The 15,782-nt window shown below is 41.2% G+C and overlaps 4 protein-coding genes across 4 annotated transcripts in view; 2 read left to right on the forward strand and 2 right to left on the reverse strand.

The window, feature by feature from the left end:
• The window catches only part of LOC134854321 (protein rogdi homolog), a 438,231-nt gene that overhangs the window by 327,181 nt on the left and 95,268 nt on the right, over positions 1 to 15,782 (reverse strand). The gene's annotated exons all lie outside the window — the stretch shown is intronic.
• The window catches only part of LOC134854318 (E3 ubiquitin-protein ligase RNF14-like), a 360,494-nt gene that overhangs the window by 314,692 nt on the left and 30,020 nt on the right, over positions 1 to 15,782 (forward strand). The window lies entirely within an intron of this gene.
• The window catches only part of LOC134854315 (uncharacterized), a 315,313-nt gene that overhangs the window by 204,265 nt on the left and 95,266 nt on the right, over positions 1 to 15,782 (reverse strand). The gene's annotated exons all lie outside the window — the stretch shown is intronic.
• Positions 2,515 to 15,782, forward strand: part of LOC134854323 (uncharacterized) — a 348,488-nt gene continuing 335,220 nt past the window's right edge. The window contains exon 1 of the mRNA XM_063870532.1: positions 2,515 to 2,518. The gene's annotated coding sequence lies outside the window, so the exon portion shown is untranslated. The remainder of the gene's footprint in view (positions 2,519 to 15,782) is intronic.

Consider the following 15,782-nt stretch of genomic DNA (forward strand, 5'->3'; position numbering starts at 1 on the left):
ACCCGCACTTTTCCCCCATTCTGCACTGTAACTGTCCCCGGAAATTGAATACCATCGGCTCGGGATCCTTCACTGTCCCGAAGAGCACCGTGTCGCTCATCCGTGCCCTCAATTCCTCCTGTCTGCACCAGTTTAGCACAGTTTCCTCTAGCACACTTATTAGGCTCACGTGCACCACTGAGTTTCGGTACGCCGCCACAAGCGATTCAGGACGGGGCGTATGTGCCAACCGGCCCATAGATGCAGGTCACTACCTCACCAAGTCCCCTGATCATCCCTAGTGGGTCAGATCTCATGGCTAGACACAGATCCGTCAAGAGAGGCATGCTTCCATTTGCCTCCTTCAATTCCTCCTTCGTCTTAGAATTCTTCTACTCGCCCGTCAGGTATCGGTTCTGCATCAAGAGGTACTCCACCATCAGCGTCCTCAGTCCGGCCGTGCACTTGTACGAGTAGGTTTCCGTGCTGGGATGAGTCTTCCCCATCGACAGAGGCTCTCCATATTTCATCAATCGATAAAATGCGGTCAGTTCTCCGTAGCTCAAGAGTACTAGTGTCAAATTTGCGTTAATTCGTAGTGTTTCCACACCTCTACTAAACATGTAGGCGGGAGCCATGTTGAAAAGATACCTGGGGTAGATGAAGTATAAGGCCAACAAGAGATTTATGGGCATGTTCAGCAGTACCTGCACGAACGCGTCGAAGATGGTATCTTTCGCATAGAACACTCTAGCCATGTACCTCTTCTCCCAACAAGGGCTCAAGAAATCAAGATCTCGTGATCCTTCCTCGTCTTCAGATCACCCTTCGCGTGTTCCCTTCAGAAACCCCCAACAGTGACTTCATTCGTCGCTGTGACAAATCTTCCTACTGTCATGTCCCTGCTCTCTGCCACATCCATTTGCCCCTCAAGAAACTGCCATATCTGCTTGATGAGGATTGGTGCACTCTCCCGCGTCTTGTCCGTGGCATTCTCAAGCCTTGGTGTCAGGAACGGCCACCTGCCTCTCTCTCGCGTCAGACGGTATGCCAGCGCTTCCAATTGTTTCTCGGCCGCGGCCACGTTCTTTCTCTCGTTGTTCGGTACCCTCGCCTTGCTGATGGAGCTCGTGATTGTCAAATCCATGCCTCGAAACCATAGACTCGCTGTCAAGTGGTTTATTTTCGGGTGATCGTCCGTGATTTCTGGATTGAACTTGAAATGCCAAGCTAGGTTCGAAATCTCAAGCAGGCGGACCTCGTCCAGTACTATGAGGATATCCGTCAGCTCATAGAATCCCCTTAAAGCATGAGACACATCAGCCCATGCCGCCGCTAGCTCCGACTTCAGAAGCCTCAAGTTTGTCGGCTCTAGCTCGCGATTAGGGGCAGCTATCAGTACCCGCCACGCGTTCCCTTCCGCTATCAAGATCAACATGGCATACACGAACTGTAAAGCGGGTGGCATACTCGCGTAGTCCGGGGATGTCGTGAATGCCACTCTCGTCCTGGGTCCAAATCTAGAAGCCACCGACTCCTGCACCTCATTCATTGCAGCGAACAACGTCTGGATCGCTTCCCAGATCTTCTTAGGCGTTGGCGCCTCCCCTTTCAGGTGCTCTGGTAATCCTGCCGCATGCAAGTGGTCGTTCATTCCCCCAAACAACAATAACTCCGGCTCGCAAGGCATCTCCGATTTAATCGCTACCACCAGGGTCAGCATCTGATTCAGCTCCGCGCTAGGCAGCAAATACACTGTGGTACTGCGTAGTACTGTTGCCACAGTAACCTTGGAGATTATCATTATTAATAATCTGTTATGTATTGTTATTATTTAATCAAGGCCAATCTTGCAGGCCTAATGCAACAGTCAATCGTGTTTTGAAATTGTTTGAAAAAATTTCATTTTTTTTGATAAAAAATCCAAATTCTTGCCCATCTTACCATTGACTTACCATGAACCAAAAACATACTACCTTCATCACACAATGTACACGTAATACACAAAAAATACATAACGCATGCCAAGATTTTTGCGAAAAAACTAGACATATCCGCACAAAATCCATAAAATACCGTTTTTCTTACCATTTTCTTACGATCACACTGAAACCTTACCATTCCCTATCTTAATATGTTGGGAAACCTATTCTTTATGTTAAGACAATAATCTTCTAACCCTTAAACATAGAGATATACATGGGAAATCTATCCTAATACATGGGAAATCTAAACACTATACATGGTAAGATCGAGCGACAAAAATTTTTCTGAAACTTATCATCTGAAACCTTACCATCTTAATACATAGTAAACCTATTCCCTATCTTAAAACATTGTAGAAATAATACCCAATGTTAATACACAGATGGGTGACCGGAGGCTCTATTCCCTATTTTAAAACATGGAGTCACCCACCACTCCCCCCTGATCGCCTCACTCTTCTACTAATCAAGCTATTTGTTTGAATGCAAATAAGATAAACACAGAATACCACGCAAGGTAACATAAAACTTTTACACGCCCTCCCTTATTAAATTGATAAAAACTTCATCGGAGGTCTTAAAATTTCTAATTTTCGAAGAACCGATCCCTATTTTAATCTTTTGAGGAGTTTTCACAATTCATTTCAGTTTCTTTTTTTTCCGCATTACGTTTGTCGTTTTCTTCCAACTTTTCATCAAAAATGCCTTGTTCTTTTATTGCCGGATATTCCAATCATGATAGAACCAATTTTTATGAAACCGTTTATTTTGATTTTGTAGCAATAATTAACGAAGAAAAAAGTTTAAATTCTGATGAGTGGACTTGTACAAATCACATTATGATTCCCAAAACTGTTTTACATTCTTTCAGTAAACTTACTTTAAAAAGATCAAAGGAAGACGAAGAAGTGAATATAAAGTATTTGAGTTATTTACAAATTCTGGTAAAAATTTGGATCCTGACTAGCCTCTTGCTCTTCAGGTTGACATTTCAACTTTATCAAAACCAGTAAAAAAAATTTTGTGTAATTACGATTGTGATGTTACTCCAATGTGTGAAAACCAGTTACAATACTTTGAAGAAATTGAATTTCTTGATCGTTTATGGGGAATCGAACATATTGAGTCACCATTAATAGTTACCCCCAAAGTTGATCCTTCTCCTATAGTGTCACCATGGCTTGATGAACCAGATTCTTCAACTCCAACGCGCACCCCCGAAGCGACAGTGAGTAATCACATGGAAATTTTGACTCCTTCTCTATGCCTTGCACCAAAGAAAAAGCGAAAAAAATACTAGAAAAAGCTCAGGAGTATTTAGATCTTACTTAACTTTGAAACTGTGGTTGCGTTTGTTTGATTTTAAATTGGTTTTTTTTTGTGTTTAAAGATTTAAAATTGAAACTCAGATTGATATTTAATAGCTTTCATTTGATGTCTTCATGTATAAACATTTTTTTAATTAAATTTCTTTGCTTCGTTATGCTTTACTTATCAAGTAGCTAGGAAAAGGAGAGCCTAATAAGTCATTTTATAACCGAATTATTGACAAGTCTTCAATCAAAATACAAAAAAGAACTTGAATTTTTGAATCTCGGAAAAATGTTCCAAATTTTTATTTCCTAAACTTGAGGTACTATAGTCTTTAGACATCTGAACTAAATTAATTAACTGGTCGGGAGCAGTACTTTGATATATTGCACGACTTTGTTCAGACCATCCACTGAAGAGATACAGACATTTCTTTTTGGAAAACCCTCATCCTGTACCAATTTTCTAACTTTTAATACACGGTCCGAATATAATCTTCGGACCACTGATATTGCTGCTCTCAGTGAGCTACGCCGCATGTTTTAACTAGGGGGCAGAACCTGTATTGCAAAGTTTTGTGGAGATCAACGTTTTAAGCCAAAAAAAAACATTTTTATGAGATATTTTTTTGGGTTAATCAAAGAAATGGGTGAGTTTTAGTGGAAAAAAAACTGGTTGATTAAATCTTTTTGAAATTAACATATATCTTAATGATAACAGAAAAAGTAATAATTGATTTCACAATATTCTTATACGTTTTTTTTTTGCTGTTGTGGGTTTTCTTATTACAGAGCAATTGAAAGTTTTTAAAAAATTGGAAGCATATCTAGTTTGATTTTATGTGTTTTTGGCGGGAAAACAACTACAATACAAATTTTGGCGGGAAAAATTATTTGAACATGTTCAAATGTTGTCGACTTGATCAAAATTTATAATTTTGAAAAGTTTGCTTACTAACGGCATTTAACTTCTTTTTAATAAAATACTTCCTTCTAAAATGTTTTTTTAACATTTCTGTTTGTATGTATTTGTTATGCTTTTTAGACGTTTTTGTTTAGATTTCATTCTAAATCAAATTTTGGCGGGAAAAGAGTTCAATTTCAAAGTTAAGCGGGAAAAGCGATTCAAATTCAAACCGAGAAGGGAAAAGGAATCGAAGCTAGCTGCAGTAATGTAAAACTTTTGGTAATTAGTTGGGACTCATTCCCTTTCTCGCTTCGCTTTAAAACAGTTTCTGAGCGAAATGGGTTTCAAGTGTAACTGTTGTCCTAAAATTTTTACATTAAAAACGAATAGATCTCGTCATGAACGATTACCCGTTTTTACTTGCTACCATTGAAAATTGATCAGTTTACTGCTATCAAAATTACAGCAGAATATTGAATCAGATCATCAAAAAAATAATCAAAATTCATATCGGTATTGTCGGCTTGGTTTTTGTGAACTTAAAGATTTCAAGGATCACTTGCAATTAAAGCATGGGCTATCTGTTATGGATCAACAACTTACATCACTCAGCAACCCTTCTAGCTCAACCACACAGGCAAGCGATATTGATAACTTTCCAGCTGCAATTGAAGTTCATGAATCAGCCATGAAAAATACGTTAATGACTTTTATTATTCCCAACCAAAATATTGAACATGATCTTATCGAATTTATGACCTTGAAAAAAAAAGAGATTCAAAGTTTGATATTAGATAGAACTTGTAATGGACCCTTCAAAATACAATCAACTACTTTAATCAAGCATGCTACTGTTGTTTCGGAACAAAGCGTGCAACAACCTGAAGACAAACGCGTTGAAATTTTCGCTAATTCTATGATGACGCCCATATATGCAAACGGTTTGTCTGATGAATTATTTCTCGAAATGTTTAAAAAATAGAAGCTATGTTCCAGATTTTTTCAGCCCATGGTAGCGACTGGGTTCTGCAGAAAGTAAATGAGCTTTTCAATAAAATCGGAAAAATGTTACCAATCAGAGGCTCTTCGCTTATACCTCTCCCTGCAAAATTAGCAAATTCGCAACAATTGATTAACATTCGTAATCACAGTGATCACAATTGCTTTTTGTTATGCTACATTGCCGCCTATCATCATAGATATAAGCCTGATCTAATTGTCGGGAAGTTAGTTGATGCTAAACTTGAAGAGACAGATCGACACACCTATACAAAGCCTGGAACGCATCAGGCTTATGATGATTTCGTTATGCCTATGAGCTTGAACATGATTCCTCAATTCGCGCGACTTAATAACCTTCAAGTAAACGTATTTCAATATCAAAATGGAGATCTCATTCCAATGATTGTCTCAAAGTTTGCAAGTTCGGATAATTTTATCATGGATCTGCTTTTGTTATATGAACCCGGAATGCACCACTTTGTTTTGATAAAAGACCTGCTCCGATTTGTTTGCGAAGTTCGGAAGCAAAAATTACGAAGTTTCCTGCAGTTGTGCCGTAACTGTTTTCAAATTATTACAATGAAATTGATCATAAAACGCATGAGCGATTATGTAAAGATCATGAACCAGCTGTAATGATAATTCCGACAGCCGAAAAGGGGTGCCACAAGTATAAATTTAAAAACTTTCAAGCTCTCTGGTATGCACCTATTTTTATTTATTTTGACTTCGAATCGTTCCTAAGTCCCGTTAAAACATGTATGAACAACCCACAAATTTCCTCATCTCGCGTTCTAGAAAAACATAAGCTTTCCGGGTATTCAATGGTTGAACCAGAACCATTTTTCCATGGTTGAACCAGAACCATGGTTGAATCAGAACCATTTTTCTTTAGCCTTGACAGCTCTGAAAATTGTTTAAAAAAATTTAGTAAAGAGTTACATCTATAAGCCCGAGACGTTTATTATCTATAAACGGAAATTGCCACATTATTTGGGAGATCGTAGCCAACTGTGTAAAGAAGAAACTTTAACCTGTTGGATCTGTAAAGAAAACTTCAAGGAAAGCGAAGAAAAATGCCTGGATCACTGTCACTCTTCGGGAAAAATTCAAGGATGGACCCACGACAAATGTAACTTAGCGCGAAGAAAAATAAATTAAATTCTAGTCGTTGGATACAATTTGCAGAATAATGACATGCTTCATATATGTCTAGCTCTCAACGAATGTGACTCGCGTAGTACAATACAAGTCATTCCATCCACCGACGAGAAATATATTTCACTAATTATCGTAGTAGTGGTTAAAACCAGTACACGAAAAATCGAACCACACAAAACATTTATGAATATCTTTGTTTTATGGATTCTTTCAAGTTTCTAAACTCGTCACTACAAAAGTTAGTTGACAAGTTGCCTGACAATATATTTACACTTCTGGAAAACCACATTCAAAACGTAAGCCAAACTTGTAGAACTCTGATACGTAGAAAAGAATTCTATCCTTAAAAAGTTTGACGAAAAAGAGTTACCGCCTCTCAAAATGTGGGTGAATAGTTTAGACGGAGATAAAGTTGCTATTAATGCTGATGACTTGATTGAAACAAAGGAAGTTTTCAATCATAATATTTGTCAGAACATGGGCGACTATCATGACTTATATTTGTCATGTGACACATTGCTCCTAGCCTGTGTCTTTGAGGAATTTCGCTCTATCAGCTATGAAATATATGGCCTTGATTGTGCTCATCATTTCACCGCTTCTAATTTAGCTGGTGACGCTTTCAAGTGGGTATGTAAAGCTGATGTTGAATTGCTAACGGATCGAGATCATTCAGACATGGTTGAAAAAAATGATGCGAGGTGGAACTGCATCAATCTTTGAAAAACGACAGTTCACTGAAAACAACAGGCAATTGAACGAAACATTTAATGCGAGCGAAGATACTACATACAACTTATATGGCGGAGTAATGCAAACTCACAAACTGCTTGCACGCCATTTCGAGACAATCGGAGTTAGAAATGAAAAAAATAATTAAAAAAACGAAGATGAGAACTCCATGTCAATAGAGGAATTTTTAGCAACCCATGACGATTCGGACTAGGGTTATATTGTTGAAATTGATTTAAAATACCCTCAATTGTCGCATGAAAGTCACCGTGACTATCCATGGCACCCACTGAGGAAGTTGCTCAAAAGGATTGGTTAAGCAGATACCAAACAAATCTCTCAGAACAAATGAAAAACAATGAAACCTGTACACCCGCAATAGGTAAATTGAACAAACTTTACATGATAAAACTCATAATACATTTCATTATAAACTTCTGAAACTCTACCTGAAGCTTGGCCTTATCGTTACAAAACACTATCGCATCGTAAAGTTCAAACAAGAATTGTGGCTCGAACCGTACATAACTCTAAATACAAACAAACGAAAGGCGGCAAAAAACAAGTTTGAAGAATGTGGAAATTGTGTGAGTCAAAAAGAAAAAGAATGAAAATCAAGATTTTACGAGATGCTGAAGAAACAATGCGAAATATAAAAAAGTTTGATTTTGACACCTAAAAGTTTTTGGCGAAGACGTGGCTGCATTGATATTTGCACGAGGTTATGAAGCCTAACTCCATAACACAATGTTATGAAGCCCTTCACTACAAGGTTATGAAGCCCAACTTCAAGCATCACCTCTTGTACTCAGACACTGACAGCCTAATGTACGAAATAAAAACGGAAAAAAACTCGAACTTTTATGAGAAACTGTACGAGAAACGTGAAACTTTGGACTTCCTCTACAATGCCTAAAAACAAACGTTTAATTTTAAAATTTCCCGGGTGATTCGTTGCATTGAAGCCAAAGCTTTATTCAATACTATCGCAAAGTAAGTACAATTCCTTCAAAATTACCGGTCCGGTTAAAAAATGTACAAAGAGCGCTTTTTATTCTCAAAAAATAAATTTCGAAAATGAAAAAAAAATTCGAAAATTTTTTTTGAAAAAAAAAAAATGAAAAAAAAATATGAAAAAATAATTTCGTTGAAAAAAAATTTTGGTGAAAAAAAAACAAAAAAAATGTCCAAAAATTTCGTTGGAAAAAAAAATTTGGTAACAAAAATTTTGTAAAAACTTTAATTGAGGGGGTTTATCACCTTTTTTAAATGAGGGGGTGGGGATCTTCTGAAAATGATGCGTACATACTTTTTTTATTTTCAACTTCAAGTGTAAGTTTAAAAAACAGTTAGATATAAAATGATTAGTGAACATCACTTTTTTTTAGATACACGTAAGCATTTTTCCAAAGGAATCACTAAGGTGACTCAACGGTTGCTAACTCATGAAAAAAAAACATCGCAACTCTCTCGCCTCCGGAAACCTTGTACGAGCCTAAAATACTCGCATCATCTCCGAGAGCAAACAAAATCGCATTATCAGCCTATGATGATAAGCGATACATCCTCAACAATGGTATCCCCACATTGCCATACGGTCACTATAGAACCATGAATGCTTTTATCTTTGCAGATAACACCGATACCAATCAGGATGATGATGACAATGACGATGGCGAAAGGAACGTGAGTGAAACTAATAGCACCAGTCACCACGAAGATAAAGATATAGATGTTTGGCTGAAATTTTCTGAGGAAACAGATGATATAGTCAACTGGGATCAGGAGAACTCGAACCAAGAGTAAATTTTTGCGCAAGATACAAATTACGGGTCGGAAGATGGCTTCCTTGATACTCAACCGAGCCGATCGTTGGTAGAGCTGTTAAATAGTGTCACCAGCTATGAAGCTCCAGATCCAGGTAGAGTTCGTGTCACGGAAATTCCTGAGAGCGATATCAAAAGCGATGATTTGGTTTATCCAAAAGCAAACACTTCTTCTTCGCATTCGGATGATGAATGGTACGTCGACCGCGAAGCAGTAGAAATTCAGCACCGCAGACAAAGAGACGCAAAACAAACAAAAAACTCTAAAATTGTGTGTTTGATTCAAGTTGAATACAAAATTTAATGTTGTAAATTAGTATACTAAATTATACTTACTTTCCACGATTGTTCACAGTTAGGTAATGGCGGGCTACTTTAAATCCACTTTTGGTTTTGTGTTACCATTTACAGCAAAACGCATTGAATAGTTTTGGTTCAATTGGAATACAACATAGCTTGCCGAGCTATAGGTGGCGGAAATAAACATTATATCGCCAGAACAATTTTGTTTTAACCAACACAACTTTCACATAAGGATCATTAAGTATAAAAATTATTCATTGGGATAATTAGAGATCAATAATTTTACATAGCGATCATTAGCTATAAAAATTATACATAGGGATCATTAGGTATAAATATTTTACATAGGGATCATTAGGCACAAATGTTTTACATAGGGATCATTAGGTATAAAGATTTACATAGGGATCATTAGGTATAATCTATACCCAATGATCCCTGTAGGGATCACCGACCCACCGATCCCAGTGTCGTATATCAATACTACTCACTACCATATAGAAAATAGCACTCATTCTTTCCAAAAGACCCTCGGCCAGAGGGAACAAGCGTGTTCTTAGAAAAACGCATGCAGGATGATCATGCAGGAAGGTCACATAGCTCTGAAGGATGACATGAAGTGCAAGACGAGAAAACATTTAGCACCTTATGGATTGGAGGAGGTGGAGTTGCAACAGGAGGGACAAAAACTGGACGCGGTAGGGACCCTATATGTGCCCCTCACTGAACACAAAGTAACGGACCCAGCAACAAGTTCACCCCTGTCAGTCGGCACCGCAGGGGATAGAAGAAGCCCTCCCGTAGAAAACAGATTCAAGGACGCATTGGAGAGAGATCAAGCTGGGTCAGGAGAGGGAGAAAGTATGGAGGAAACCCTCAGTGAACCTGGAGAAGAAATGTCGTTGGGAACTATGCCCGACGAGGGAGCATTGACCGGGAAATTTAGTCCCTGCACCACGCGTGAGCTGTTGCAAGACTTGAGTGGTGATGACTGGGCGGACACGGCCACCCCACCTTTGAGGTCTCCCCGCAAGAATCTTGAGCTGCCTATGGCAAGTGAACCCTCTAACATGGCGATGGTGCTCTTGAGCAATGAAATGAGGGAAAATAACACCTTCGATGGGAACGAGTGGATGTTCCTGAACACGCTGGATGAAAAGGCATGGCAGGATTTCTTGAGCGAATTCAATCAGAAGGTGGAACGTAAAGTCAAGTTGGACAATTTCAAAGAAGAGTTCCGGGACACTGTAGTCGGATTTAAAGAACCTGTCCTGATGGCCACTGGGCTAGATGAGAAATCGAGAGGAGAGTTGCTCGAGATGGTGGTTTGCCTGAGGGAACAGAAGCAGAGTACCGAAGCCAAATCATGTAAAGACAGCTCTGACAATAAGGAAATTAGGATTGAAATTGATGATAAGTGTAAAACTAAAATTATGATTAAAGATTTTAATATTATTAAGGCTAGAGAAGGGGGAGGCAAAAGTCGGATAAAGGGGATCTGGACAAAGAAGTGGAAACAGTGATGATTGTGACTACGCCCCTTGCCTATGTCAGGTTTCTTAGGCTCTTCGCCTGATTCTGCTTCTAAGTCTCCTGTTTCTCTTGCTATTCTTAATTTTTTTATTACCAAGTTCTCAGTGTGGGTAAGTCCTACCCCCACTCCCCGGACAAAAACATCCATCGACGTCCCCGTCGATCGCATACCGGGTATCAAGTCAAGGTTAGAAGCTGGGATGAGTAGTCGTCCTTCCTGGGCAGCCCAGGAAGGATCATCTCGTTCGGTCTTGATGTATTTCATGCTTTCACGATCTACGTCTTGAATCGTGACGCTGGTCTCCTCTGGATACGAGGTCGTTTCATTCAGCCACTCTAAGACACGCAGGTTCGTCAAGTCTTGTTCATGTGACTGCTGTTGCTCGTCGTCGAATTCTACCAGTCGTCAACCCACTCATCGTCGTGATCATCGACTATGTCAAGGTCTTGTGACACAGTTATTTCCTCTAGACCCACTACTTCCTCCACTATCTTCTTTAGATCTATCCTATCCACTACAAAGTCGTCACCGTAAGGATTGTATTTCTTTCTTGGTCTCGTCCCGTCCTTCTGACGAGTCTGAATCGTGAACGGAAGATCTGGTTCCAAGTTCTTGGGAACCTCTGTCTGGTCGGGATCCTGCCAATCCTCTTCTGCGTAGGGTAAGGTTTCATCGTCCGCTTCGATCTTTTCGTTTGGATCCAGGTCCAGCGGTGTATCCGTACCTTCCTCTACGATTTCGTTTCCATCGTTCTTCTCCCTGGTGCCTTTTTCATTGACCTCACAAGCAGGATCCATCATTAGATAATCCCCTTCTTCCATGTCTGCAGGTATACACCAGTCTTCTGTCGATGGATTGTGTGGCTTGATGTTCTCGTAGTGGGCGGCTCGGCCAGTACTCAGTCTATAAAAGCGTCCCTCCTGTTGCACCTCCGTAATCATGAAGGGTCCCCTCCATTTCTTTAGAAGTTTCTTTGTCCCTTTCGGTGGTATAACGTTCTGAAATACCCATACATAGTCTCCCACCGAGTAAGCTTTTGCGCCAGCTGCTTTCTTGTCGAATCTTTTCCTTTGCCTTGCCTGTGCTTGCTGAGTATTTCGTCTGCACAGATCGTTCAACTCCTGTTGACGTCTGATCACATCCCTTACGTAAACCTGTGGAGATGTTTCCTTTCCCTCATACTCTGGGTAGAAGAATGTCAAGGGTAAAGACTTCTCGTGTCCCGTCAGCATCATGTGTGGACTGACTCCAGTGGTGGAGTGTTGCGTGCTATTATAAGCTCCCATCACCTGTGGAAGGTATCTGTCCCAATCGGTCATGTACCTGGAACAATATACCCTCAGCATCGACACTAACGTCCTATTCTGTCTTTCCACTAGGCCATTCGTTTGAGGGTGGTATGTCGTGGAGTGAGCCTGAGCGACCTGTGAGCGTCTCATAAGCTCTTTCGTAAGCTCGCCTACGAAAGCCGTTCCATTATCCGATTGAAACGTCATCGGACAACCATGTCTTGCTATCCACGTGTTGATCAGGTGGTCGCATGTCTCTTCCGCCGAGGCAGTTATGCAGGGCATGGCCTCCGCATACTTCGTGAAATGATCTATCATGACCAGCACCTGATTATAACCATTGTCTGTCATGCATATCTTTTGGTGATCTATCTGCACCACCTCGTTGAATTCAGACGACTCGATCGATTGTAAAGGAAATCGCAACTTCCTTGGATCCTTGACCTGTTGGCATGACAGACATGCTGTTACCCATTTCTCGCATGCCTTTTTCATCCCAGGCCACTCAAAGCGCTTCAGGATCCTCTGATATACTTTGTCGATCCCCTGATGGCCCATCTGATCATGTGACCTGAATAATAGTTCTGTCTGATAGAGTTGCGGTAACACTATCGCGTTATACTTGTATAGGACTCTGTCTTCCTCTCTTCTTTTGCAAGCCACGATCCCGTCCTGGTTCAAATATAACCTCCCTTCCTTCTGCATGAAGTATTGTCTCAGGATGCGATAACTATCCTCCTCGAGGTCCCCTTTATCCGGAGAACCATTCTCGATCCACCTTTTCAGGTTGCTTGTCATGCGATCATTTCTCTGCGCTCTTAGAAGGTCCGAGAGTCTGTATCTCGCCTTCAAGTATGTCTTCATGACCCTCATCTGACTATTCAGCTCGTTGGGCTGATGTGTGTCTTCTTCCATCTTAACGCACCAAATCTTTGCCAACGGTTGTGTTTCTTGTTCAAACGGCTGAAGATCAGTCCTGAGTACCTCTTTCTGCGGCAACAAGCTTATCGAACGTTTCGAAACCGCTATCGTTTCTAAGTCATCCGCTGCGTTGTCAAAGACTCTTTCGCTTGGTATAAGGTAGCGATCGCTGTCAGGATCCTGATACATCTCTCTGTCCAGGTCCCTTGCCCGAGTTTCCTCTAGTAGCGTGTGTATCGCTAGTTCTGACAGTTCTGATCCCGAACTCGAGTTCCTGTCTGAATAGGTGTCCATTCCTGAGTTTCGGGAATCATCATCCGTTGAAGAGGTTGTGCTGGAGACTGCACGCTCCTCCAGATCATGTCTGTGCCTTCTTCGCATCCATCTGAACTCCCCTGACAAAACCTTGTTCTCTAGGTCCTGTTTCTCATCAGGAATTTTCTCGTCTATCTCAGACTCCCCGGACAAATTTTCTTGTCCCGGGTGTTGATCTTGTGATCGCTGGTTCTTTTCATCATTCGTCTCCCCGGACAAATAGTCTTGCAGCCGATTTTGTTCTAACTTTTTACCTTCCTTATCCTGGTCCACGAAGGTGACGGTTTTCTTTCGCTTGCTGCTTCCCTGTTCTTTCTGTCCGTAAGAAGTACTGGTTAAAATCTCTTGGGGTATTGAGGATACTTATATCTGAACTATTGTCCTACAATCCCTCTCATTCTCTTCGTGCTGTCGTCTGGACGGCATGATCTTCACTTTCTCACTGACTGTTAGCGATGCCACTGCAGCTGTCCACTCGGGGTCATCTCTGGTCACTTCTCTTTCTAACAATCCACCCAGCATCCGCATCACTTGTGGTGTGACTTGCACCGTTTTATCCAATAATGAGAGGCTGTTTATATTCATGCGAGAGAGTTCTTGCTGGACCAGGTTCGAGCGCAGCAACAAATCCAAGGGGACAGGGTCCTTCTTGGACAGGATCTTTATCTCGGCTGCTTTCTCTACAGGTAACTCAGGGTGCCCTGGAATTGGATGTCCAGACTTATCCAACCATCTCGTTAAGGGAAGCGCTTCATAAGTTTCTTTGTCCAGAAACGAGAATCCCTCCTTTATTTCCGCCTGATTGGCCTGCTTCTGCTCCAATCTTTCATAGAACTCAGTTTTCTTGCTGAGACTGTCAGCATTCTGGTGTTTATCACGCATCCTATGTTCGATTATCATATGGTAGCCATCCAATCTTACTATCCATCTATCAATATAACTCTGATCCATCGAGTAGGTCTTCAACCAGGATAACGCTCTGTTGTCCACGCGTAACTTGAAGGGAGCGCTCCCCAAGTATGCACGGTACTTCTCCACGAAGGTGACTACTGCAAACATTTCTGCTTTTGGTGCGCCATATTTCATCTCTGTGTCACTCAAGACTTTGCTGCCGTATGCAATGGGACGGAGAACTGTTCTTCCGTTCCATTCTTGCTCTTGATGCAAGATTCCTGAGATGGCCACCACCGATGCGTCTGTGTCGAGAACATACATGCCCTTTTCTGAAGGCATGCCCAGCACTGGCGCTTCGCACAGTTCCCGCTTTATGTTCTCGAAAGCAACCTGTGCCTCATCGTTCCATTCGAACTTTTTCCCTTTGTTGCGCATCAGCTTCTGCATCGGGTACACCTTGTCCGCATATCCTTTTATGAATTCTCGGTAGTAATTGGCAAACCCTAAGAAGCTCAGGAGCTGTGTGTCCGTTCTGGGGGCTTTCCATGTCAACACTGCTTCCACTGCTTCCGGGTCCGGCCTCACACCATGCCTATCCACCATTCTTCCTAGGTACTTAATCGAGTCCCTAGGGATTTCACATTTCGATGGTTTGCACTTTAATCCTGCTCTTTTCATGCATCCAAAGACCTCATCGAGCCTATCAATGTGGTCTTCCAGGGTCGGTATCGCTATGACTACGTCATCCACGTAACGCATCCTCTTCCACTGGTACAATTCCAACTCGCACGCGAATCCGGTCTTCTCTCTGTCCTTCTTTCGCAGAGGGACCTGCCAGAAGGCAGAACCTAAGTCCAATGTGGTGAAGAACTTGGCATCACCAAGCTTAGATAGGCTCTCGTCTATTCGCGGTATCGGGTACGCATCTTTTATCGTTACCGCGTTCAAGTAACGAAAGTCGCAACAAAATCTAAGCTGCCCCCTTTCTTTTTCGCCATTACTACTCCGCAAGCCCATGGCAATTTCGAGGTTTCTATCATGTCGTATTCAAGCAACATTTCTATTTCCGTTCGGCAAGCTTCCGATTTGTGAGGCGTCATTCGTCTTGCGCCTTCCCTATGGGGAACGGCGCCTTCTTCTAGTTCGATTTCGTGTTCGACGAAATTACAGCAACCGATATCCGCCTTATGTTTTGAAAATACATCTGCGTTCCGATTTAGGAGGTCCCGTAATTTTTTGAAATCTCCCTCACCTATTTTCATTTTTTAATGTTCTATCTCTGGCAAAACCGGTTTGTCAGATTCTAGTTCATATGACGAGGGGCGTTTCAGAAAATTCGAGCAGCTTGATAAGCCGTCGTCCGTTTCGGATTTCATTGAAAACAATTTATGAATAGATTTTAATTCATTAATTCTCTTTAAAATTTTATCTTTATTGGCATGATAAGGACAGTCTTTCACACTATATTTCTTCAAGTTTTGTGTCTCCTCATAGTCGGTCCTCATCGGCAAAGCGTAGCCAAACTTCTTTCCACGCTGGATTGAAACCGTGGTGTCCAGTGTGTTCAACAACACACTGACACACAGTCCGTTTCGCGTTACCGAGAAGCTCCGGCCTAAAATCA

This window comes from Symsagittifera roscoffensis, chromosome 9, assembly GCF_963678635.1.
Source record: "Symsagittifera roscoffensis chromosome 9, txSymRosc1.1, whole genome shotgun sequence".
Taxonomy (NCBI): domain Eukaryota; kingdom Metazoa; phylum Xenacoelomorpha; order Acoela; family Convolutidae; genus Symsagittifera; species Symsagittifera roscoffensis.